Genomic DNA, 24002 nt, shown 5'->3' with positions numbered 1-24002 from the left:
TGGAAATACAAATAGGATTTTGAGTTTCCCAGCATTAAGTCAAATAAAACATCTACGCCATCCATCTTTAGAGACTAAGGCACGAGGACGGACAATTCTCGACTTATTAAAAGATTCAGTTTAGGGTGAAATTCATTCCTTTGCAGGAGGACAGCTCCAGCTCATTGCACGATGGTAGCTTTATAGTGCCCTAGTCCTATAGGTGTTATGTAGCAGGTAAGAGTGAATTTTTTCCCAAGGAGTCTGAGCCCTGAAGTCAAAGCTTTGAGTGAAGGGAGGGTCTGCCCTGAGCGGGTCTGATGTGGACTTTTCTGCCTTGGGACGGTGTAGATGCTCCTGCTGCTGTGGCCATGTTCTGTCATGGCACCTTCTTCCTGCCCACCTCCTGGGACTGGAGGAAGGAGAGGCAGAGGGTGACATGTGCTGGCTGGGAGATGTTCTGTGGACACTGCATCACTGTGGGCTGAAAAGCCTATGGAGCCCGGAAAAAGGCCCTTATGGAGGCCCAAGAGGCGGCTGCTGGGCGGTGAGGGAGTGGAGAAAACACTAAGAACAAAATTTGCATGTAAAAGTCAAGCTAAGACTCAAAATTATCTTATGTGTTTTGCTTTATATGCAGGGAATTGTCTGAGACCTGGTACTGAGACATGGAAAGTTGTCTGTCTCCTATTTCTCTTGCCTACACAAGCTGCAACTTAAAGAACATTAAAAAGGCAGCCAGCCCGGGCCATTAAACCAAACACCCTCTGCCTCTCACAGATCAGCACAGCAAAGTAGAACAGCGTGGAATAAAGCTGGCACTCCCACCAGAAAGATGCAGTAATGCTTTGGGGAAAATGATTTAAAATGTGCTTTTAATAATAAGTCTTGTTGATTGGTATTTTTCTCTATTTATGAGAGATATTGTGCCTGCAGGGAAGCTCTTTGCTTGTCTGAGTTCATCTAAGAAGATTAAGCTCCAAAAGTTCATGACTAAAAAGCTCATCTGCTTTCATCTTTATTCCTCACCTTGAACATGTAATCTGATGAGTGATTTCTCTATAAATATATAGATGGGCTTTGACTTTGGCTGAACTAAGCTCAAGACTTATCTGCAGCTAGCAGGAGGTGGAAGCACTGCTGGGATGGTATGTTTGTCTGTGGGAGTGACAAACTGTTTGTGTGCCAGCACACGGATGTTCTCTAGGGTTTGTCTCCATGGTCTACGTGAAGGGGGAGAACTCCGCTATTGGAACAGGACCCACAGCAGGAAAATCTTTGGCCGATACACCCAGAGGTCAGTTCAAGGAGAACATGGTGAAGGGGTTTCTGATAGCACTGAGTGAGTTCTGTCTGTGGTGCCAGTCCCTTGACCCACCATCGTGTGTTTGTCTCCTCCATCAAGTAGCAAGTGATAGGACAAGAGGAAATGGCCTCAAGTTGCACTAGGGGAGGTTTAGATTGGATATTAGGAAAAAATTCTTCCCAGAAAGGGTTGTCAGGCGTTAGAACAGGCTGCCCAGGGCAGTGGTGGAGTCAATATTCCTGGAGGGGTTTATAAGACGTTCAACCGAGGTTCTTAGGGACGTGGTTTAGTGCTAGAATAAGGTTGGTTATGATTGGACTTGATGATCCTTAGGGTCTCTTCCAACTGAAATGATCCTATGTGTTGTCCTTGCATGGAATGGGGCAGCAGCTTTCATTGGAAGAGACACCTGCATTTGATGGTTGGATGGTGCAGGTTGGGATGTGCCTCTGGAAGAGGCTGTGTGAGTGTTCTTGTAGCTTGTCAGCCCAGTTGTGTCCCCCAGGGCATCACCCTGAAACAAGGTGAACCCTAGCTGGTCGGCTGCTCCTGCCAGGGCCAGCAGCTTTACCTTCTCTGCAGAATCCCCTTGTTCTTGATTACCGTATACTGTGTTGCTTTTGCCTCTGCTTTTTGATAACTAGAAAAACTAGAATAGGGGATGAGTTCACTTCTAAAATTTCACTGTACCTCTGTGCAGGGTTTTCAATATGCAATGGTACAAACTTGAAAACCCAGGAGGCACATTAAATGGCATTTTAAAAGGTACCAAGCATCAATTCCTAAAAGGCTGTATTACCTACAAGGAATATGTGTGTACTGTGTTCCAGCAGTGGTTTACTTTTCTGAGTAAATATTCAAACAGGTTTGTTACGAAAAATTATCTGGTAAAATTTTGATTGTCATGAAGCTTTACAAGGGATTTTGAATTAACCACCCAAACTAATGAAGTGAAATTACCCTAATTTGTTTATTATGTTAATGATCTGAATTAATTTATAGTAATTTAGCATGTATTACTAAAGATTTATTATGTTTCCCACCAAATGACTTAAGAGCTATAAATCCCATGGTTAAATGTAATTAGCGGAGACATATTTATCGAAAGGGATAATTACATCTGATAAAAGTTCTTCAGTTAGGCCTAATTAAAACAGATTATTCCCCCATAAATGAAAAGTAAATATGGTAATTACTGGATAGATATTCGTTGCAAAAATGAATATCTCAGCATTTTAATTTTCTAAAGGGTTGGGAAACTCAACTATATCACTGATTGCTTCTCAATAAACTATGATTAATAATCCCTAGGAAACATATTTTTATAGGAGTAAACATTTTGCTAGCTAATGAGTAAACAGTAGACACTAGTCAGAAAAATCAGCTATTAAGTCTAAGTCTTTTTTTTTTGAGTGGACTGTTGCTGCTTTGGACTAATGAAGAGAGCAGGGTAGGAAAATTATATGGACTGTAGATTCCTAGGCATGCACTAAATTTACAATGGTTTCTGATGCTAACAGAATTTATTTAATACGCATCACTGCACATGAAGAGATTAGATTGTAAATCTGATTTTTCATAATTTATAAGTACATTGTGTTAAAAGCACTTTCTGCAGGGCTGTCACTTGTAAATCACATTGAAAAGAAGGGGCAGAGCTGAGAGTAGCAAAAATATAAACATGCAAAATCAGATTCTTTCCTTGGCTAGAATTACTTAATAAAAATACTTGGAGTCATGGGGCAATAATTGGGCTCTGACTCCTTGATATACAGCTACCTGGATATAAATGAGTGGAAACTGAGACACTGAAGCTGAAAACATTACCACAGAATGTGGCTTTGTACTGGAAGAATTAGGACAGAGTGTTTTGGCTGGAGGGAGGGATGGGTTGTTCCTCAGAACATTTTCTAATTTGATGAATGTGCTACATGAGTTGGCCACTCTTTGGCGCATCAGTGAAAACAGCTGCTGTGTCTCCTGGGATTTGTGATCATGGTGGTTTGACTGGATGCACAGTGAAGGATATAAAATTTTGGGGCTGTCTGTGTAGGTTGGGTCGTTGCAGTTTGCAAAGGGTCTTGGGGATGGAAATCCATGGGTGAGCTCAGATAGCTGATGTTTGTGGTTGCCCAAGTGCTCTGCAACATACTCTGGGGTCTAACAGGGAGATGTCCCAGGAAGATGTCACTGAGCAGAGCGGCTGAGGACAAGGGGTTGTTCACTAGGGTGCAACACTACAGAGTTTGAGTCTCAACTGTGCCACTGTCTCTCTTATTCATGCGGCCAGAAGGCTTGGAAGGAACTGGGTGGTATTTTGGTGAAGAACGTATATGTTAAAAAATGAGGTTTTGGTGGTGGAATGCCCACTATTTACAAATTTAGATTGAGTTCTGGCAGTAGTTCGTGCTAAAACACAGGCAGAAATTTAGAATATGTTGAAAACCTCTATCTCAGGTGGCTGAATCCCCCTCTCCTCCTATGGACACTGCCAGGTCCCAGGTGGGGGCTCAGACCTGTGAGGTGGCAGCAGCCTCACCCCAGGACATCATCCCCATCCCCAAATAAAATGCTTCACTTTGGGGTTTCTCCAGTGTTGCACAGCCACACTGCAGCAAGATAAACTTTCCAGCCTTTTGTTTCCATCCAACCTTCTGTTTCAAAGCAGCTTTTTTTCGTGGAAAAGTGTAACCTGAATTTGAAGGTTAAACAAACCAACAAACACAAGGTAAATAATCTATATAGCGAAGCCAAGCTTTTTTTTTTTTGGAGGGGGGGTGAGGGGGAGAGGGGCCAAATGAAATGTTCTGGATCAATCCAGAATGAATTTTGCAGAAATCTCCCAACAAACATTTCAGTTTGAGCAAGACAAGTCCCTTCCATCTCGCTAACGTGTTTTCCATTGATCACTTCCATACAGATGGTGTAGGCTGAAAGTCAGGACTGGGATCAAGAGCTGCACCTTGCAGTCCTAGGAAAGGAGAAAACGAACAGGTTGTGTTTGTCCAGTGGAACAAGCTGATTTCTATAGCTGCTCTTTAAGAGCAGATTTTGTTTTTCACTAATGACTGTGGCTTGTGCTTGGTAATGAGAGCTCAAGAGAGCAGTGCAGGTGAGGTGGTCGTGGATTTACTGGAGGGGGCAATTCAGGGACTGTAACCCAGGGCAAAGAACCATTAGAAGGCTGTGCAAAATAGCCTCTCAGGCTTTAAAAAGGAGGGAAACTGGGTGAGGATTATGAGGACTGAGCTGGGAGACAGAAGAAGAGCAAAGGCTTTGAGGTAAAACACAGACTTTCAACACAGGGCATTTCTCAGGGTTTCCATCTAATTCACACACACGGGGAAGGTGGAAATCTTTGAAATCTCAGAACAATAGCAGGTTTATTTTCATTCTGAAATGAAATTGACTGAGGAAAAGTATTAAATTAGATTAATAAGTCATAGTCTTGGCAAATGTAAATGCACCAGCCTTGTCTTTATGTGCTTTATGAACTATTCAAGATGTACATACCTATAACAATTTTACATAGAGCTGAGAGTAAATGATAAACATTCTTTATTAGCAGTAAAAGATGAAGAGGCGTTTAATCCACAGTGAGTGAAAACTCCAGCTTACACTCAATATTTTTTTAACACTCAAGTTAGGAGCATTTTGGCAAGTTTGTGTAATATCAGTGGTAGTACAACTTGCATAGCTTGAAAATCATGAAAATGCAAATGACAAGGTTTCTGCTGCTGCTTTTGCATCTAGAAAAAAAAATACAAGAAAACAGTTTGCCTAGACTGCTCTTCATCTTCCTGAACTTCTTGGGAATTATTCAAAGGGATGTTTTTAAAGTAATAAATCTTGGGTTTTGCTGTAGTCTACAGACCATTGCGAGGAACTCAGCCATGCACAGGAACTTTTGAAATGCTGTTTGTGGTGTAGTTCCCTTTAGTGAATTGAACTAGGGCACCCAAAACAATACTTGAATTCTAGTGCTATTGGAAAGGCTGGGATATGAATCTTGGGACCGAGTTATACTTGTGTATTTTGGGTTTGCTATGCAATTTGATCACCTCCCTTAGAGATCATCAAGATTAAGAGCTTTCCCAGCAAGGGTGCAACATCCCCCTGCTCCTCCACCTACATCCTTAGGAACACAGCAGGCATTGTTATGTATTATTTGGCTCCTGGAACATGTAAGAGTTATTCTAGAAGTGCTTTGTACAGAGTGAAAGAAAAACCACAAACTCAAGACACCAAACCTGACCGTGTCTCGTAAACAAGGTTGGTAATACAACAGTACAAACAGAGCCTGGGTTGAGACTGAAAGAGGCTGATGAACGGCAGCTGGGGTTTGTTCAGAAGAAAGAGGGAGCTGGTGCAGAAGGGTATGGAGCAGCAGGGTTGTGGTCCAGTGTTGGTCAATACTTGAAGTTTAATCTAGGCGAAACAACAGAAGGATCTGGTTCACTTTAAAGCGCACAGAAGAATTTGTATCTTTGTCTTGAGAGGCTGTTTTCTGTGTTTTCCGCTGGTGTGTGACCTGAGTGATGAACACACACACACACCAGTGAAAAAACCATCAAGTTGAATTGCCACAGCAACAATGCCAAAGTGTAGCTGGGGTAGGGGGCCTATTTAGTAGAGGCTAGATGGTATATATATATATATTTCTTTTTTCAATCAGAACAAGGGTTTTTAAAATTCTTTTAATGTATTTATTTTCTGAAAAGCGCTGCTGTAATTACATCTCTTTCCCTATAAATAAGATTCCTCTGGAAGAAAATGTTGTAGGGCGGTTTTTTGGTCATTAAAATGCTCAAACTAAATTTTAGCATTCTGGCATTTTTGTCAAACCAAACAGCAAAGACAAGATATTTCAGAATGGTAACAGTTTCAGTAAAAATGGAAACTGCATTTAACTTGTTATCAAGGCCACTTGCTATGAAGATATCTAATTAAAGCATTCCTATTTAAATACCTCTGCAACACAAACACATTTTATGTTTAAGTTCTATTAACTTGAAGGATTTTTACCAAAGTGTCTTAAAGAAATAATCAAAGATTGCTATATATATATTCTATATAAACAACCATACGTAACATTTCTTGTTATCATAAGAACACAGTAATAGCCACAGTCAGTATAATTCAAGTCTTTTCAGTCTCATATTCTGATTTGGTGGTGGTCAATAGCAGACATTCAAGAAAAGAGCAGAAAAAGGGAACAATTGAAGTGTGAATTTTCTCCCTAGACACTTGTGGCTTAGTGAATTTTGTTAGTTGGATGTTATGTTCATGTAATCACATATAATATTTCTTCCACAAATTCATCTAATTTTTCCTCCTGCCTGTATGAAGAGTTATTACACACATCTTGTTGTGAGAAAGTTTAAGAAATAATTCTAGCTTTTGTGAAAAGGACCTTCCTTTGGGGATTTTTTCAGACTGATCTCTGGCATTTTAATTTTTGCCCCTTCATCTTGTATTTTGAGAAACAGAGCAAAACTACATATGATAGGCTTTTTTTTTAAATACATATTTGATCATGGTAGTTACCCCTTCTATTGCTTTCCCTGGTTTTGCTCCATCGCTTTTGAAAGACGGAACTGCTGTGTCTACAGAGGTGGCACATGTTGATTTATCAAATTACAAACGGTTGCTTCTCTCTTGTATTTTTAAATTAACTATTGTGTTCCTAATAGACCCAGCATTGCATTTGCTTTTTTGACCACCACTTAAAGTAACAGCATATTTCTACAGAGCTGTTAACAGTGACTTTGAGGTATTTCCTAGGTTGTCATAGTTAATTTGGAGATAATCAATAGGTATAGATCTCCTCTTCATGGCTTTAATTTCTTTACATTGAGTTTTATGTGCTGTTCTATCACCCCATTGTTTTATGTGCAATGCCTAGAACTCTTGTATATATTCAGTGGAATTTGTCACCTGAGGATTCACAGCAGCTTCTCAGTGAATGCAGATCCCATGGGGTAGATCGTTCACAGAATCACAGAAGGTCAGGGATTGAAAGAGACCTCAAAAGCTCATCCAGTCCAATTCCCCCGCCGGAGCAGGAACACCCAGGTGAGGTTACACAGGAAGGTGTCCAGGCGGGTTTGAATGTCTGCAGAGAAGGAGACTCCACAACCCCCCTGGGCAGCCTGTTCCCATGTCTGTTACCCTCACTGAGAAGAAGTTTCTTCTCAAATTTAAGTGGAACCTCTTGTGTTCCAGTTTGAACCCATTGCCCCTTGTCCTGTCATTGGTTGTCACCGAGAAGAGCCTGGCTCCATCCTCATGACACTCACCCTTTAGATATCTGTAAACATTAATGAGGTCGCCCCTCAGTCTCCTCCAAGCTCCAGAGCCCCAGCTCCCTCAGCCTTTCCTCACACGGGAGATGCTCCACTCCCTTCATCATCTTCGTTGCCCTGTGCTGGACTCTCTCCAGGAGTTCCCTGTGCTTCTGGAACTGAGGGGCCCAGAACTGGACACAGTTCCTTCCTACGCTGGGTTTGCCACCTCTGACCCTGCGAGGGGGCTCAGGAATACAACCGTGTTTTATTCTCTTGTTCACCTAGGTCACTTCTCTGGTATATTATGAGGCAGGATATCTTTCCACAATAGACATGTTGGTGCGTTATCATGCTGTCGTATTTATTTGTCTGCTAATTCTTTATTATGGTTTTGATTCTATGATTCAGCCAACCAGTCAGATTTAATGGACCTCACTCCTTCAGTCTTCTGAAAGACCTTTGAAAAATTGCTGTCATTTTTTTCATTTCTTCCTGTCTTTAATACTGAGCTGAATGTAAGTGATAGGGTACATGCCACAGTAAGTACTTTGGCAATTTTATATCCAATACTATCTTGGTGCTGGTAACTTGTTACTAGTAATTTTATTCATTTATTCTGAAGCTTTTCCTACTGACATTTCAGCTTGACACAATTTCTCAGACATATTTCTTGTGTAGGAAAAGAAAAAAAAAACCAAACCCCACAAAAACCTCTCTGACATCTGAACATCCTTAATCTCTCCCATCAAGAAACCCGATATAAGAATTCAGTTAGGGTTAGATTTTTTCTTTCTTTGCCTTTTTTGATTTTTTTGCAATGGTTTTATCTTCCTTCAATCTTTCTTTAATAGCTCAATTTCTTATCAGTCCTGCAGACTTTCTGGTAGGATTCCTCTTTGAGTTGTGCATTGAAAAATTTTTTGCTATTTACTTTTTGTGTCTTTAACGTGTTCATTGTTCAAAATCCTTTTTTGGGCCTAATTTCTTATCATTTCCTATTTAATGTGTCTGAGCTTCAGCTCTTCTGTTTCACATGTTTGGGCCTGATCTCTGTTTTTAAAGAAGAGCCTCCTATTGGTCTTTATTCCTCCCCATTCTTTCTGTTTGACCACATCAACCTTTATTTGATCCTTGTGAAAGGATAAGTGGCAAATGTTCCTTCTGAACGCCTGTGGTTTTCTAAATAGTACCCATTCCACCCATAAATGTCTTGCCCTTTTATCTGCAATTTCTTAGTTTGCTAATAATAATCATTTTTATGCAGCTCTTTTTAGTGTTTAGATCTAATCTTCCTTACCACATCACTGTATCAGTTACATAGTCAAGAACATTCCTGCTTTTCAATTCACAGGAATGCTTTACAGTAAGTATTTTCTACTGTAAATACTTTTCCCAACCAAATGTTGGATGTTTGCTCTCTCTAGTCTCACATATGGAATGAACAACTTTTCTGGGGTCTCCAGCATCCTGCCTGTAGGTTTAGTTTTGCCTCCTGGTCTTCCCTCCTGCATCTCTTGGTCTTGCTGATACCCCAACTGGCCATCACCAAACCTCTTCTCCAAGAGTCTACTATGTTTCCATGGCCCATTGTAAGAGGTATTTATTGCCTGCTTATATATGTGATGCATAGCGTGCTTACACCATTAACCTTTTACGAAACAGAAGGCAATGTTTGAAATACAGTTTAGGTAGGAGAGCCAAAGGTGTACTGACTGATCCTTGAGTGGGGAAATCCGGGAGGTGTTAGGAATGGTGTTTTCTTTAGAATTCTATTTAAAAGCACACAAAGCTAGGGCTTTTATCTAAGAAAAGAAAAGCAAGCTCCTCTTTTCCTGAGCAACTCTACTTGTAAATGAAAAGAGCTTACCCTAATCCCTGCAGCAAGTGGTGATGAAAACCAAGAAATCCAACAAGAAAAGGACTTTTTCTGCAGCAGCACAGGAATCCTCAGGCCAGTTAATTATTCCTTTCTTCAGCAGCTTATATTACAAGATCTCTTGCATATTCTTGACCCGTAGTAGAAAAATACGACTACTCATCCTCAGTATTACAGTCCTTTTGGGATGCCCCATTGTCTGACAGCAAAAGGGTCATTGTAAGAGACTTAATAGTGTCTGAAGGTTTAATAACTTCTGAGGGGAAAAAATTGCTTGAAGACAATGGTCATTAAAAGCCAGAGCATTTTCTTTGACATATTACACCAGACAAGACTGGACTATGGTTATTATTGAATTATTACTATATAGGACATAGCAATGAATTGACCTTATGAATTTGTTTTTTAGGAGATGTTTTAATTTCAGTGTGTGTTTTCCTTCCTGATTGGTACAAAGGAAAAAAAAAAAAAATCTGAAACTTTCTATGAAGTGTAAGTTAAAATACCTTAGAATTGAGGGGATGTTGGGATTTTGATATCTTTTGTGATGTGTCAGTAATAAACCATAATAAGGTATGCATATCATCTTACAAAATATTTTCTTCATTTTAATTAGGAAGACTTGATTCTTGAATTTCTTTGTGAAATATCAGAACTGATGTAATTTTGGAAAAGCAAAACCCTAGAACTGTCCAGACATTCCTGGTCAACATGGGTTGTTCTCTCAAGGAAAGGCTTTGTGTTGCAAGGTGTAGATGCATGTTCTAGTGTTTGTGATGCTGTTCTTCACACACTTCATAAACTGTGGTAGTGAGAAGCTTTTGAACATAGTATTTTGAGTAAATCAGGCTTGGAATGCTGAAACTGTGATATTTTTTATAACTTATTTTTTGTAGTGGGATTGTCTCACGTTGTGTGCCCAACCTCTTAAGTCAGTTCTAGCAACCTTGGTCTCACTTAATTTACATTAAACATGAAAGTGGCCTCAGGACAGAAATCAATCTAAATGCAAAACTGATTTCTTTAAGCTGTGTTTCCTTCAGTAATTTCCTTACACACACACACCCCACTTGCACACATGCAGACAACAGTCTAGTACGTACAGCTAAAGTATAAGCCAATCAATCTGTGTATCTGGAGGAAAATAGATTGTTTATTTCCATACCTAATTACTCCTTATTAAAGAGCAGCAGAACTTTTGACAGGACCAATTATTTTCTTGTGTAAGAAATAAGAGAAAGTGACAGGCACTCATAGGGAATGAATGGGGAACACAACACAATAACAAACTCTTTAGTAAATAGGATAGGTAGTTTTTGTGGAATTTTTTTTTTTTTCCTACAGAAATATAGGCAATACTACCAATGTTCACAAGATTGGAAAGGGATTTAACATAAGCCCCTATAAGCAAGAAAACTGTTCTTTGTCATGGTGATAATACCATGGGGAAATCCTGCACAACAAAATGAACAGAACGATCGGTTAATACCCACGCTAGGCTGGCAGATCCTGGGAAGGGACATTAAAATCTCTGTTTTATGTCACTGAGAGGCTCCAAGTTGAATGGGATCAAAGACACAGTATATATATTCACAGTAGTACTACTGTAAAGAGCTAATACTCCCCCTGGATGGACAGTGGCTGAACGTCTCTGCTCCATGGCTGTGGTCTGAGGGGAGGGAGATTCTGTGCCTTTACCAAAAAGATGAAGCTCAGAGCCAGGAGCTGAGCAGTGCTTTCCTCTGTGTTAATCCCAGGGCGCCCTGAGCCTTTCCCCCCCTTCTAACCCAGAGATCCAGTGATCTCAGCTGTTTTCTGTGTAAGAAAATGACTAACCATACTCTGCAGAAATTGCAAATAGATGAATGAGGACTTGAGATAATAAACCACTTTCCTCTCCCTTTTCTAATATTCAAGAGGACTGAAAATGTCAGAGTTTTGCTAAGTTGACTTAGGAGAAATCTGGAATTCTTTGTTTGACAAATAATAAGCAAACGGAGATAAAGCTGGATGGCAGGTAGGGAATGCATAACAACTTACAGAAGTGTGGGAACAAACAGTGATTTACTCTGGGCCGTTATAAGAATGTGACTTACCAATTCATAAATTCACAGCAAGCTTGCTTTTGTATTATCATCTCTGTTATCTCCAGTCCTAAGGACTGATATCACACAGCACAGGTAATCTCCAGTCCTTTCAGTCTCTGTCACCTGTGTTGCTGAGTTCCCTTCTTTATGCTCATGCTTTACTTTTCCCATTCTGCAGACATTTTGCTGGCTGTTCCTGTGTTTCTTTCCATCAGCGGAGGCATCGAGCTGAGCATAGAAACAGGAGAGGCCTGTAAGCTGCCTGTGTGGTTTGGTGTGTCCCCCAGCCCCTCTCTGAGTCACCCCATCAACATGCTGCTGGGGGACGGGCGCATCTGCTCTCCCAACCGTGCTGGGAGAGAAGTGCTGCAAAGATGACGCCTTCCCTCTGATTTTTACATCTTGGGCCTTACTGAGCCACACTATGTGGTGTGGTACTTCCTTTGCTATTTCACATGAAATCAATTTTTAAAGCAGACCAATTACAGGAAGTGTTTACAGCATTTCTCCTCTGCAGCTAGCATTAAACATTTAAGAGCTCTCCTCATGAGCTGGACTGGAATCCAGTCTTGTAGCATGCTGGAAAGGGTAACTCTGACATATACCAAAATGGTCCTTTAGGAATCGGTGTAGAAGTGAGTGGGGGGTGCACGATGCCAGCAGCCCTGCCAGGAACTGCGGGCTGTCTGAGCGAGAGAGCCTCGGCAACCTGGACAGGGCCACGCAAGACATGGGGTGGTGTGGAGTGCACCCAGCTGTCCGGCTGCTGCCGGGACGGGGACAGTTCATCACCCTGCCTGCAGACCCCAGAAACCATCTGCTGGCTTTTCACATGCTCTGCCTGGCACGGGCTGTTGCGAGGGGCATGTTCAGTCGCTCAGGCCCACAAGCAGCGCACCGTCACAGATTCACAGAATGTCAGGGATTGGAAGGGACCTCAAAAGCTCATCCAGTGCAACCCCCCCGCCGGAGGAGGAACACCCAGATGAGGTTACACAGGAAGGTGTCCAGGCAGGTCTTGAATGCCTCCCCTGGAACTGTCTTGCTTGTGCTCTCCTGTGGGTATTAATTCACAATGTGATGAGGACTTTGGTATTTTTTCCTTATTTTTTTTTAATCTGGGCATGACAGAGAGCAGCTGCAGCATGCATGTGAAAAGCACTGTAATGTGCTGTATTATGGAAACAGGAGAAAATGCTGGTTGGAGTGATGAGCTGGAGGAAAGATATGCTTACCTGGCACCTCTGATACCTAGACCTTTCTTGGGTAAAGTTTAGTACCTGAATGCCAAGTCACCTGAGAAGGGAATAAATTTTGGCCAAAGAAACAGAGGTTACATCTGCTTTGCTCTCCCTGGTGTGACCGTGATCCTGCGGGCTAATTTATCTTTAAGCTTGTTAACTAGCTCAGAGAATACTGACAGAGTAACCGTATTGACAAAGAGCTTGGTAGCCAAGGAGAAATGGAGCTGAGTAAATACTGTGTGTGGCTGGTCCTGCTCAGCCCTGGATTCCTGCAGCCCTGTGGGGCGATCTGGCTGGAGTTGGGCTGAGGGATGCGAGGTGAGCTGGTACCAGTGATGCTGGGACAAAGATCCGAGTCAGAGCTCTACAAGGTATTTATCTGATTCCACTTGGGCACCAGGAGTGAGGCCACATTTGGGAAGATAATTACTGAAGCATGTTTTGGCTGTTTCTTGGTAGCAACCCCAAATCTGAGAGGGATGAGCATAGGACAGTGTTCAGCCCCTGCCTATGTGCAAAATATTACACTGCTTCAGTCTCACACGGGCACCGAAATAATTGCTACAATTATAAATAAGCTTTTTTATAGCAGCATGCTGATTATTTACATTGTGCAGAGACGAGCTTTTCTCTTAAATTCTCATCCTGATTTGGAGTAAGATGAACCTTTCTCGCTGTTTGCATGAGACAACATAAGCAAACACAGTGTCACCTTTAATTAGTGACAGACAGGTATGATTCTTTAGTCATAACTGAGTTTTACACCAATGCAGTTTTATGAATTTTCATCGAGTTACTCCAGATTTGTACTGGCTGAAATGGAAAATACCTGCTTGATGTGCAGATTAAGGCTTGGAAGCAAGGAACACAGAAATGTGAAGCAGAAGCTGGTCCATGGGAAAGGAATAGAAATGAGAAAGAAGAAGAATTATCCTGCTTTAACCTAATGTTGTTAATCTATATTGCCCATTATAATCTTGAGTGTCCTGCTTAGTGGAGTATGCAATCTGTAGTGCTGGTTCCTGCACAAGCAGTGTATCTAATATAAAGGACTGGCTCAACATCCATCATAATAATTACTGTGTCATAATTTTCTGCCCTTCCTACCTCTACTGCAAAGAGATAGAAGAGGCCTTTCAAGTGTTTGAGAATATTCGCTAACAATTTCTCAGGGTTTTTTTTGTATGGAAATCTGTATTTTTGCCCTATTTATTTTGCAGGTTTGACCTGACATAATGAAATATACTGTAGTGGGGGGTGTAGAAACTTAATTTGAATATCTGAAAACATGCCTATTTTGGTTAATGTCTGAATTTTCTCAGCTGCACTGAAAGGGAGCAGTAGGCATATGAAAAGTTTAATTAGAAAAATTCTCCCCCAAAAAAACCCTTAATTCAATGACCCACAGACTGAGAGGCTGCTTATCTCTGACGTTAAATATGAAGCAGTTACACAGGGTCATTGCAGCTCAGAGTGGTTAAAATTTGGTCCTGGTTTAAGCCTTTTGTATTGAAGGAGATTTAAGCAATTTTCAAGAAAACTGAACAAAACAATTGAACAAAAGCCAGGTGAGAGGTGTCCCTTTGGGCAGCACAATGGTGGTGATGTCCCCATTGCTGCAGGAGTGACTGATGCTCAGGGCTCTCTGCACTGGGCCCTGGGTGCTTTGTTGTCCCTGCGTTAGCAGCCCTATGTGCCTTTTTTAATGTCACTGATAAGTGACACTTCTGCTCTGGTTTCTCAGTTGTTGAGGGGCTGTCATCACAATTAATGAGCTTTGTTACAGGAGATGTATGACAGGCTGCAAAACAATGATTTATGTCTGTATGTGGGGTGCGCTGGGAAACCCAGGAACCAGCTGATGGGACCTTCACCCCAGGACGGGGCAGAACATGCAAAGACCTTAGACTGGAGCAAACCCAAATGATTGCTTTTGGAGAACAAGGCGGCTTACATCTTTAAATTAATACTTCACTAAAGGAAGTCCACATAAAGGGTTTTATTACACAAAAATGTAATTCAGTCACTGAAAAGCAATAAAGATTTCTTCATAAACGTACCATGGTAAGTGCTACTGAAGAAAATGCAAAATCGCAGTTCCACAAAGGGATTCACTTGACAGAAAATGTAATTGGGATCAAGACCTGAGCTGACCTGATTCTGCATTCTAGTTGTGTGGCTGGTTATGTTTATACATTTTGTTTGTATTTTTAATTATAGAAACATTTATTTTCTGCCTTTAGGTGTTTTAAAAACTTCATCTTTTTGATGCCTGAGTGCAGAAAAAACAAATTGCAGCTTTGGACTCTGCTCAGGAAACCCAGCTAACATGCTCAGTTGTCAAATGGAAAGAAAAATAGTGGAGAGTGCTATAAACACCAGATCTTTCCATTAAGTCTGTGCAGTTTACTGATAATTTCTTGGCTGTAGTAATTGGCATATTTCTCTTGTTATGCACACTTTTTTATATGCTGTTGGATGCAAGAGCTTTGGAAACATAAGCCTGTGTGCCTTCCTTTGCTTATGTGAGTTGTCTTATTAAGAACTGAGACCAGCCTGGGTAGAGCCAGGTGCATTTTTCTCTCAGTTCCACATGTTTGCAGGATGGTTGTGGGGGGACCCTGTGCCTGCCTGGACAGCATTCGCTCACTGCACAAGTACTTTATGTGAAACATACAAAAATAGTTTTCTTTCATCTCTTTCAGCTACAGTAACCTTAACCAGATAAAGTAAAATAATTATAGAACAGGAATGTGGCGTTTAAGTTGATGATGTCTCTCTTAAAGATCTAAAAACTGATTAGAATAAGAAACCTGAGGATCTCTGCTGTGGGGTGAGATGCCATCCCGCAATACAGCCTGGGAGACGTTTTTCTACTGCAGGGGAAGATTCAGCAGCCTCAGTAGCAAACATTGAGCTCAGCTGGCACTAAGACTAAATTTTTGAACATCTGAATATTGAAAGCCTTTTAAACTCACCTAATATTATTCTATTACTGGAACAAATCTAACAGTAAATAGAAGGAAAAAAAAATGGAACCTTCTGAAAAATATGCCTTCCCCATCCATTTTCAGTTAGGTATTATGTAAAGATGACAGTTATCAGCTATGTAGAAGAGCAGCTATATTAAATGTTAAATAACCTTTAACAGCACCAAATATTTAATCATAAAAAATTAAATTGACAGTGGTGTGGTTCACATAGTATCCCCTCGAAAGCCTGACAGCATCATTTCTCATATATATTGATAAGTACAAGACATCCATAAAATCGTAGGCTCTGTAGCCTTCTATTTATGAGAGGCTATCTAAAACTCATTCATTGCAGGTAATATCAGTAAGTCAATTCAGCTTAGTCTGATAGCTCATAACTTTTCAGTCTGTTGTATTTACTGAGCCATAGACTATCCTTTCTTCAAGTGTACTTGAGAAAATGACTTGTACTGTAAGACTATTTCTTCTCAAAGTATAATCAAGTGCTTTAAACTCCATAACTGCAAATTCAAAACAGTATTAGACCTTGGTAATAATACAAAAAATATTGCTTTAATCATGCTGTGAAAGGTGAACGGAGTATTGACAGTATTTTTCTGCCTGTAGGAACCCACCCAGAAAGCCATCAGTGGGAGTCTGCCTGGCTTAGGCACATTTCACAGGGCGGCAGAAGCCCCCGTAACAGCTAATAAAGCTTCATTTATAGATGGAAGAAACTCCCCGGTATGTGACGTACGTGTCTATGGGTGGAGAATCAGCACTGCAGGGAGCAGCAGGGATGGCAGCCTGCTCTGTTCGGTGGAGGGGATCACATCTGCCCAAATTCAGAGCTCCCAAGCAGTGGGAGCAGGTGTGTTGGCTTTGACAGTGTTGACTGCATGTGTTCATCCCTGATGTGTGGGGTTCACTGCGGAGTTTGGTTCTGCTCCTGCTAAAGTAGCGGTGAAATGTTAATTATGTTCCAGAGCAAACCTTTACTGAGGGAGACTCTTCTTTCATATCTGATATTCTGGCAGCACAGCAGGGAGGTAGGCAATAGAAATTCACAGGTAAAACTGTTCTGAAAGTGTTCTAGTACTGCCCTAAATTGTCTTGGACAGATTGTTTCTATTTGCGATTAGGGAATGGGGTCAAAAACCTATAGAAAAACGCCAGTTGACTTTAACAGTTTTCTCACTGAGAATCAGAGCTACGTATAGAATTTGCTTGGAAATAAACTGAATTTATAGGAGACTTGTAAATATTAGGCATTATTAAAGTGAGTCAAAGTCACAACTGCCCAAATTGAAGTTTAAAACCAAAACAGGATTTGCGCAATTACGTTCCTAGCTAGGGGACTTTTTCCTTTGCGTTCCTGAATTGCTTATTCTTCTCATTCACCTGCCTTTTTTGGTACTGCTGGGGCTGAAGCTAAAACCAGAGGGAGGCTGCATTTCCCATTCTGTTAGCAATGGCCAGGTTTGCTCAGCAGTCGCTGCTGTCCATAATCCAAGCAGCAAATTGCCATTTTTGAGGACCTCAGGGTAGAGAATTGTGTTACCAAGCTGTTTCATGGCTTTAAAAATGTCTATTTCACTGCTTTCTGGCTTCTGACATTCAGACAACATCAGCTTTTAGTGTTTAAAACATTCCCCTTGGGCCATGATTTTGGAAGGGGAAACTGCTCTCCCTGATCCATGGGCAGGGAATGCCTTTGGCCATATGGGGCTGGACTTTCTCTTTTGGGGTGTATGAGTGGATGGCAGAGCCTTTGACACTGGTGTCTGTGACAGCTGAAGGGCTGATAAGTTCCCTGGCCCCAGGGAACTGAGAGCTGGGGCTGAGGGCAAAAGTTTTTCGCAGACATGGGAAAAATAGCAGGAGGTGGGCTGGGGAATAGAGACACAGGGAGAACAGCAGAGGGAGTACTTGTGGGGATTCTGCCCAGAGCAGGATGGGTGCGAAAGCTGGGAGAGGGGTACTGGTCTGTCCAGAAAATTTTAAGTAATTCAGATGCGAGAGCAACACTCAGAAGACAAAGTGGTGCTTTGAGCCATGAACCCACAGCCCAGCAGTCTCCATCAGAGGTGTGTTGGTCTGCACAGGAATGACTCCTCTTGCAAAAAGGAAAGGATTTGGGGTGTGGATGGGTTTGCAGTTGTTCTTGTTCCTGGGATGGAAGTGCTGTCGGTAGCAAACTTGTTACCTGAAACCAAAAGTACTTACAGCAGCACGTCAACCTCGGTTGGCCCAGCTGTGTCCATAGCCTTGCCCACTGCGCAGAACCAGCATCTGACAGACGAGCTCAAGCAGTAGTTGACCTGCGAGAGCAGCAAGAGCAGTGATGGGTGCTCAGATGTAAGGCCTCTGTCAGCCTGATAAGTACCAGGACTGAAGGGTCATCTGCCTTATGCTGTAAAATTCCAGGAGAAGTAATTGCCACCCCAGCAAGCCGAGGAGAAGAAGGAGATGTCCTGAACTTGAAGGTTAGGGGAAGGCAGAGGGTTAAAGTATGACAAATATATGAGATTGGAGTGCCCAGCAGTGTGTAGGGGTTGTGACAGCCCTGGACCAGAGCAGGTGTCCTACACACCAATTCCTCACTGGAAGCGGTCGGTCAGTGGGGAATATCAGGTTTTATGCTGGGAAATTTCAATTTGATTTGGTTTAAAGTTGGGAAAATTTGGCAAAGCTATTCTGTTTTTTTGTTGGTCATACCATGGGCTGTCACAGGGTCCTACAGATGTGGTGGCTGGAGGTCCTATGGATGTCCCGTTTCCCAGGTAGGTTATTGCTCCCGTGGCTGCCTGAGGGACTTGCTGTTGTGCATTGCGAGAGCCCATAGGCAGCAGGGGGGAGGGAATTCCAGCACTTTTGTACATTTTTGTCTTAATTTGGTACACAAATACAATTTTTGAAACCTTTCACAGCACTACTGCCTTCATTTGGAATTAGGTGGCATAACGTAACTGCACGTGGTAACTGTGTAAAAAAACCTGAGTTCTTGTATCAGGCTCTTTATGATCTCAAAATACTTTGTCAAAGAGAAAGGCTACTGACTTTATTTTATAGGTGTAGAAATGAAGGCAAAGAGAGATGAATTGATTTAACCAGCAGATAACTTCATTTACTAAGACTGAGCTAAAAATGGTCACAGTCCAATCATCTCTGCAAACTTGGTAGCACAATACACCAGACAAGCAAGAACCAGGTCTCTACCAAGTGCACTGAGATGTTTGCCTTTCTCTGGGACAGGGATGTCACCAGCTGACACTGTTGATAACGTGCAGGTGTCTCTCACAGCTCTGCCCTCAGTCTGTGGCAGCTTGTGCTGGGTATTGCTGCACAACAGCCCCCCCTCCTCCTGCTTTTATAGCTCTTGTGCTTTGCACACAGGATTTCTATTCAAAGCAAGCTGTGTTTTGGTTTGCAGGTGCCCTCTGTGCTGCGGGGCTGGTAAGCGGCCAGCTTGCTGACAGCAGCGTGGAGCTCAGCCAGGGCAAGCTGCTAACGCTGCTGCCCGAGTGCAAAGTGTTTGGGGATCTCTCCTGGCCACAGGGGTTGAGATCGTGTTTTCTGTCTCCTGAAAGGCTGTAGCTGTGGCAGCACCAACATCCTTGGTGAGGGTGATCTCAGGCAGACCTGTGTCACCCAAGTTGACACGCTGAGACCCGGCTTCATCTCTACATACAGAACAACCTTTTTCTGTCAACAGGTCAGTGGAAGTGAGAGACACTTGGATTAGAGATAACCGAGTTGAGGAAAAAAAATATTGTTGTTGCCAACTGCAGATGTGTTAGAATGAGAATGGATAGCACGAGTGTGATCAGGTCAGTGAGGGTTTCACGAGGGAGAGGATACGTGAAGCTCCTGTTACAGCTGGTGGTCTGGCAAGTGAGTACAACCCAAATCTGTCATGTTTCAGGTAAACACCCAGATTTTTGGAAGTCACGGTATCTGCAGCAGTTTGCTGATAACCTTAGTGAACTGTGGATGTCGCCTGATTTTACTGGTGGGACTGGGAACTGCTTCCAGGATCTTGACAATGCAAGTAGAGCGTGTAGAGAAAGCTGCTTTGTGCCGTCCATGGGGTTAAGTGTTTCCGTGTCCTGGAACCAGCCTTTCGATGTGAAATCAGTCCTTCTGCACAGTTCAGCTTGGTGCTGTTACTGCTTCTGCAGCTTCCATGTTCTAAGCAATAATAGGATTAATTGTTTTCTAAGCTCTTCGTACATCTTTTAGCATATGTAGGAGGCAGGCAATAAATAACTAAAGAAGCCTACAGAGCAGTGGCTCCCGCTGAGGTTTTTACTGAGCACATAGAGAAATTGATTCTGTTAAACTTCACTTGCTGGAGTGGAAAGTTAAAGCAGAGAGAAAAAATGCTAAGAAATAGGTACACAGGACAGTCATCTTCATGTTAGGATTCTCTCTATAAAATGTGCACATAAGAAGCTTGGAAAAAGTTCCTAAGGAAAGGAGCTCCGGTACAACATCTCAGAGGCAGAGGGAACCACAGCACTTGACACGCTGTTTAAAATCCTGCGGAAAATGCTTAAAAAATGAACTACTGTCTGTTCCAGATCCTGGTTCAGGGTCCATGTGCAATCTTTTCTCAGTCAGCACTTCTGATGGATTCTGCAGGATGCCAAACTGGAAATGAAATGTCTGCAGGCTGTGAAATTTGGCCCTTGCTAGACCGAGGCTCTGATCTGGAGACTGGCAGTGCTTGGGCATATGGTTGTCCCCACAGACAGCTCATCATCTCCAGCAGAGCCCTGGCAGTCTCTGGGAAAATCCCCTGACTTTTCACACAGGAGAATGAGCAAAAGGATCCGAATGGTCCTTAATGGCTTGAAAAATCAATTAATCAAAGACTTAATCTTTCAGTTGCTTCTTTCCAAGGGAAACTCCCTCCTTCTTCCTTAATGAGAGCTGCTATAAACAGGCTTTTTTCCAATATGTAGTTCATGCTGATGCTCTCCATGCACACTGCATTGCTCTAAAGAGAGATCTTTGCAAGGTACGAGGTTTGATGCCCAGAGTAAGTGCCAAGATCATGGCTGGATGCTTGCGGCTATATTTTAAGGACATACACCAAATTAATCTCAACCTAAGCCATTCTAAATAGGGAGAACTACTTGTTGTTCGTTTGGTTTTGGTTTTGTTTTTTCTTACTGTGCTTTTAAAGTGGGCAACAATAGATGCCACTCACAGCTATGATATCGTCTTGGAGTTGCCAGAAAGTCCTTTTTTCTAAAATAAAAAGCAATAACATGGAAGATCCCCCGCTGCAAGCATGGCCATAATTTACTGTGCTCACACAGCTGATCCCCTTGATTTCCTGGGCCCTCTACCCAACCCTAGGATGGAATGAGAATCCTTTAAATGTTCTCTTTTCCTCTTCCCTGAGGCATGGGCTTGCAGATACTGTGCCTAAACCTGGAGTTTATCAGATGAAGAATAGGAACAATGATCTAGTGAATTGGCTGCTCTGTCTAGTTCAGCCCTCCATCACTAACCGGCTGGTTGCCCTGGATCAGGGCATGTCCCGGCAGACCTGTCTCCATGGTTGGCTGCAGATAGACCTGTGTCCCTCCGCACATGAGATACGCCCCGTGTGGGGGCTCAGCAGCGTGCTCGTGGCTTCCAGGCTCAAATGGACCCATGTCCAGCCAGAACAGGCAGAGGAACTTGCATTTGCCTGCAGATGTGTAGGCACAGCCTTAATCTCCCCGTGTCTTGGTTCTGTCAAAGGGGTCTAATAGCCCACTGCATCACCCAGGTAGTATGGGATAAAAACCTATTAATCATTGCACAGCGCTGAGACAGATAGGTTTTATTCCCAGAATAAGTACATAGATAGACCATGATCAACTAAAGCTAACATTAACACACTGGTATCTGTGATTTACATAAACTAGTCCCTGAAACCACAGTTGGATGGTGCTAAAGAAGAGTTTATGGGCCATTAAGTGTTTAATTTGGCAGATGCAGTTCAGTCATGAAATGATCTGCTCTTCTGAAGTGACAAATGTGAAGAGTTTGCATTGCTTGGTTTTTAATAGAAGAAGAGGAAGGCTAGGTATTAAAAGTAGGGTCCCTGAATGGACAGGTGTCAAGGAGATCCCCTCAAATGCAGAAAGGTTTGGCTGCTTTAGTCTTCACTCTGGCTAATGTCTAAGAAAATCTTCCCCTAACTACAGAACATACTGGCAAATTGTGCCTCACATTGTAGAGACAGAGATTTATCTTGGAAAGGTATTAAAAGCTTCTGTTCTACCATTGTCATCTGGGAAGATACAGTATTGATTGATCCTGGAGTTTCGTTTGATTGGTTGCATTGGTGATTACAATATTGATTTGTTTCACATGCTGTGTTTGTTCCGTGTGCTGCTCTGTTGCAGCAAGATTTAGTCCGACTTGCTGCTTGCTGCGTGTTTTTTCAGGAGAGGAATCAGGCAGAATTCATTTTTCACCAGAGTCTCACAGAGTAATTAACTGAAAGGAGGCTGATGAGAATTACTGAATTACCCAGGGAACACAGCAGAGTCAGAGCTTTTTCAGGCATGTGTAAATAAAGAAATCTGCATACCCCAAATATTTAAAGCAAATGTTGTATTCGAAGGGAAGTGTGTAATTTGAAAAAGTGGAGAAACGCAATAATAGCTGCAAGTGGTTTCAAAAACGTGCTGCTACAGTGAATGCAGAAGGGAGATCTGCAGAGTAGCTGTGGAGATGCCCCTTGAAATGCAGCGAGGGAGGAAGAGGAGGATGACTGCAAACTCCCACTCACACCCTGGCTTGAAATTTGCTTCGGTGGTGTCTCTTGCCTTGTCTTCATCTGCCTCGCTCAGCACTTATGTCCCCAAAACAGAGGGTCTGCCATCCTGCCCCATGGCTGGACACATAATTAGATACCGTCACAGGCTCCTGCAGATGAGAAGTTTTGAATGTGAATTTTAAACGCTTGCTCTTATTCATCCCATCTGGTATGAGATACTAATTAAAAAAGTGAGACATTTCTAGGCCTACATGTGTAATGCGGAAAGAAAGAAATGTACTCAGAATGTGAGACAATGTCGCATGGTGTTGCTGTTGCACTGAACCAAATTTTCATCAGTACTGGATACTTTAATTAATTGCTATACTAATTGATATACTCCAGAGCACACCCAGAGTCCTTGGGTTTTTTCCCACTGGTAAAACTGAAGAAAGGTGAAAATGACTTACCCTCACTTGCTTGACTTTTTCCCCACTGGAAAGTATTAAGAATGAGCAAAGCAATGAGAGGTGAAAGTCACATATTGAATCAACGTATTTCCAGTAAAGTAGAAAAAGGAAAACAAAGTAGTAAGAGAAAGTGCTGTGTTTCAGTGCCGAAAATGTGTGCATGTGTATATAGGCATATGCTGGGGAGCAGGAAGGTATTGAAAAAAATGCCCAAAGTTTGGCAAAATGGGAAAAAACCCTTCAGTTTTAATGCACTTTCTTGTCTTTAACAGCTGATGAGATGAATGGGACAGAATAACAGTTCAGTTGCTTATTTTTTCACACAAATATTTGTGTGGAAAATCTCTAAAGGCAAACAATTGTTCCTTTTGCACAGGGATTAATATTATATTTAACACATAATTTATCATTATTAGTCCATCCCAATGGATTTTTTTTGTCTTCAGTGTTCAAAATATAATGGCTTCTGTGAATTTTTTAAGTACTCATAATATAAATTCATAATGAAGATTGTTAACATCAATAAAGGGCCACTTACCTCTCAATTCTACTGATTCTGGTTAGGAGAGGACTGGGATTAAAGAGTCCCCTAATGTTGAAGGCATTGCCAGAGGGTTGTGAGCAATTTGCTGGTGTGTGTCAGATGGATCTGCACATGGAAATGGAACTCACTGATGGTATCTAGTGTTCCCCTTTGATTTTTTTATTTTTCAACAAATGTTTGATGTTTTGCTGAAAAAGTAAGACTGAAAATTGACTTCTTATTGAATGGTGCTGGAAATGAAATGTCACTGAGCGGTGGCTGAGATGGGCACCATCAAGTCTTGCAGGATCGTTGGCTTTTGGCGGGGAGTTCAGCATTTGGCTGGGGGCTCCAGGTGCTGGTGCCCATGGGGACGCGGATGTAGGTCACGTCCACTCTTCTACAGGGCTTGTCTACTTTCCTGTGGCTATCAAGGCATCCTCCTCCTAAGATCCAAGTTCTTACAGTGCAGGAGATTTCTACATTCTTATACAG

The sequence above is a fragment of the Nesoenas mayeri genome (assembly GCF_963082525.1).
Source record: "Nesoenas mayeri genome assembly, chromosome: 10".
NCBI lineage: Eukaryota > Metazoa > Chordata > Aves > Columbiformes > Columbidae > Nesoenas > Nesoenas mayeri.
The sequence above is the reverse complement of the archived record's forward strand: the minus strand, read 5'-3'. Positions refer to the sequence as shown.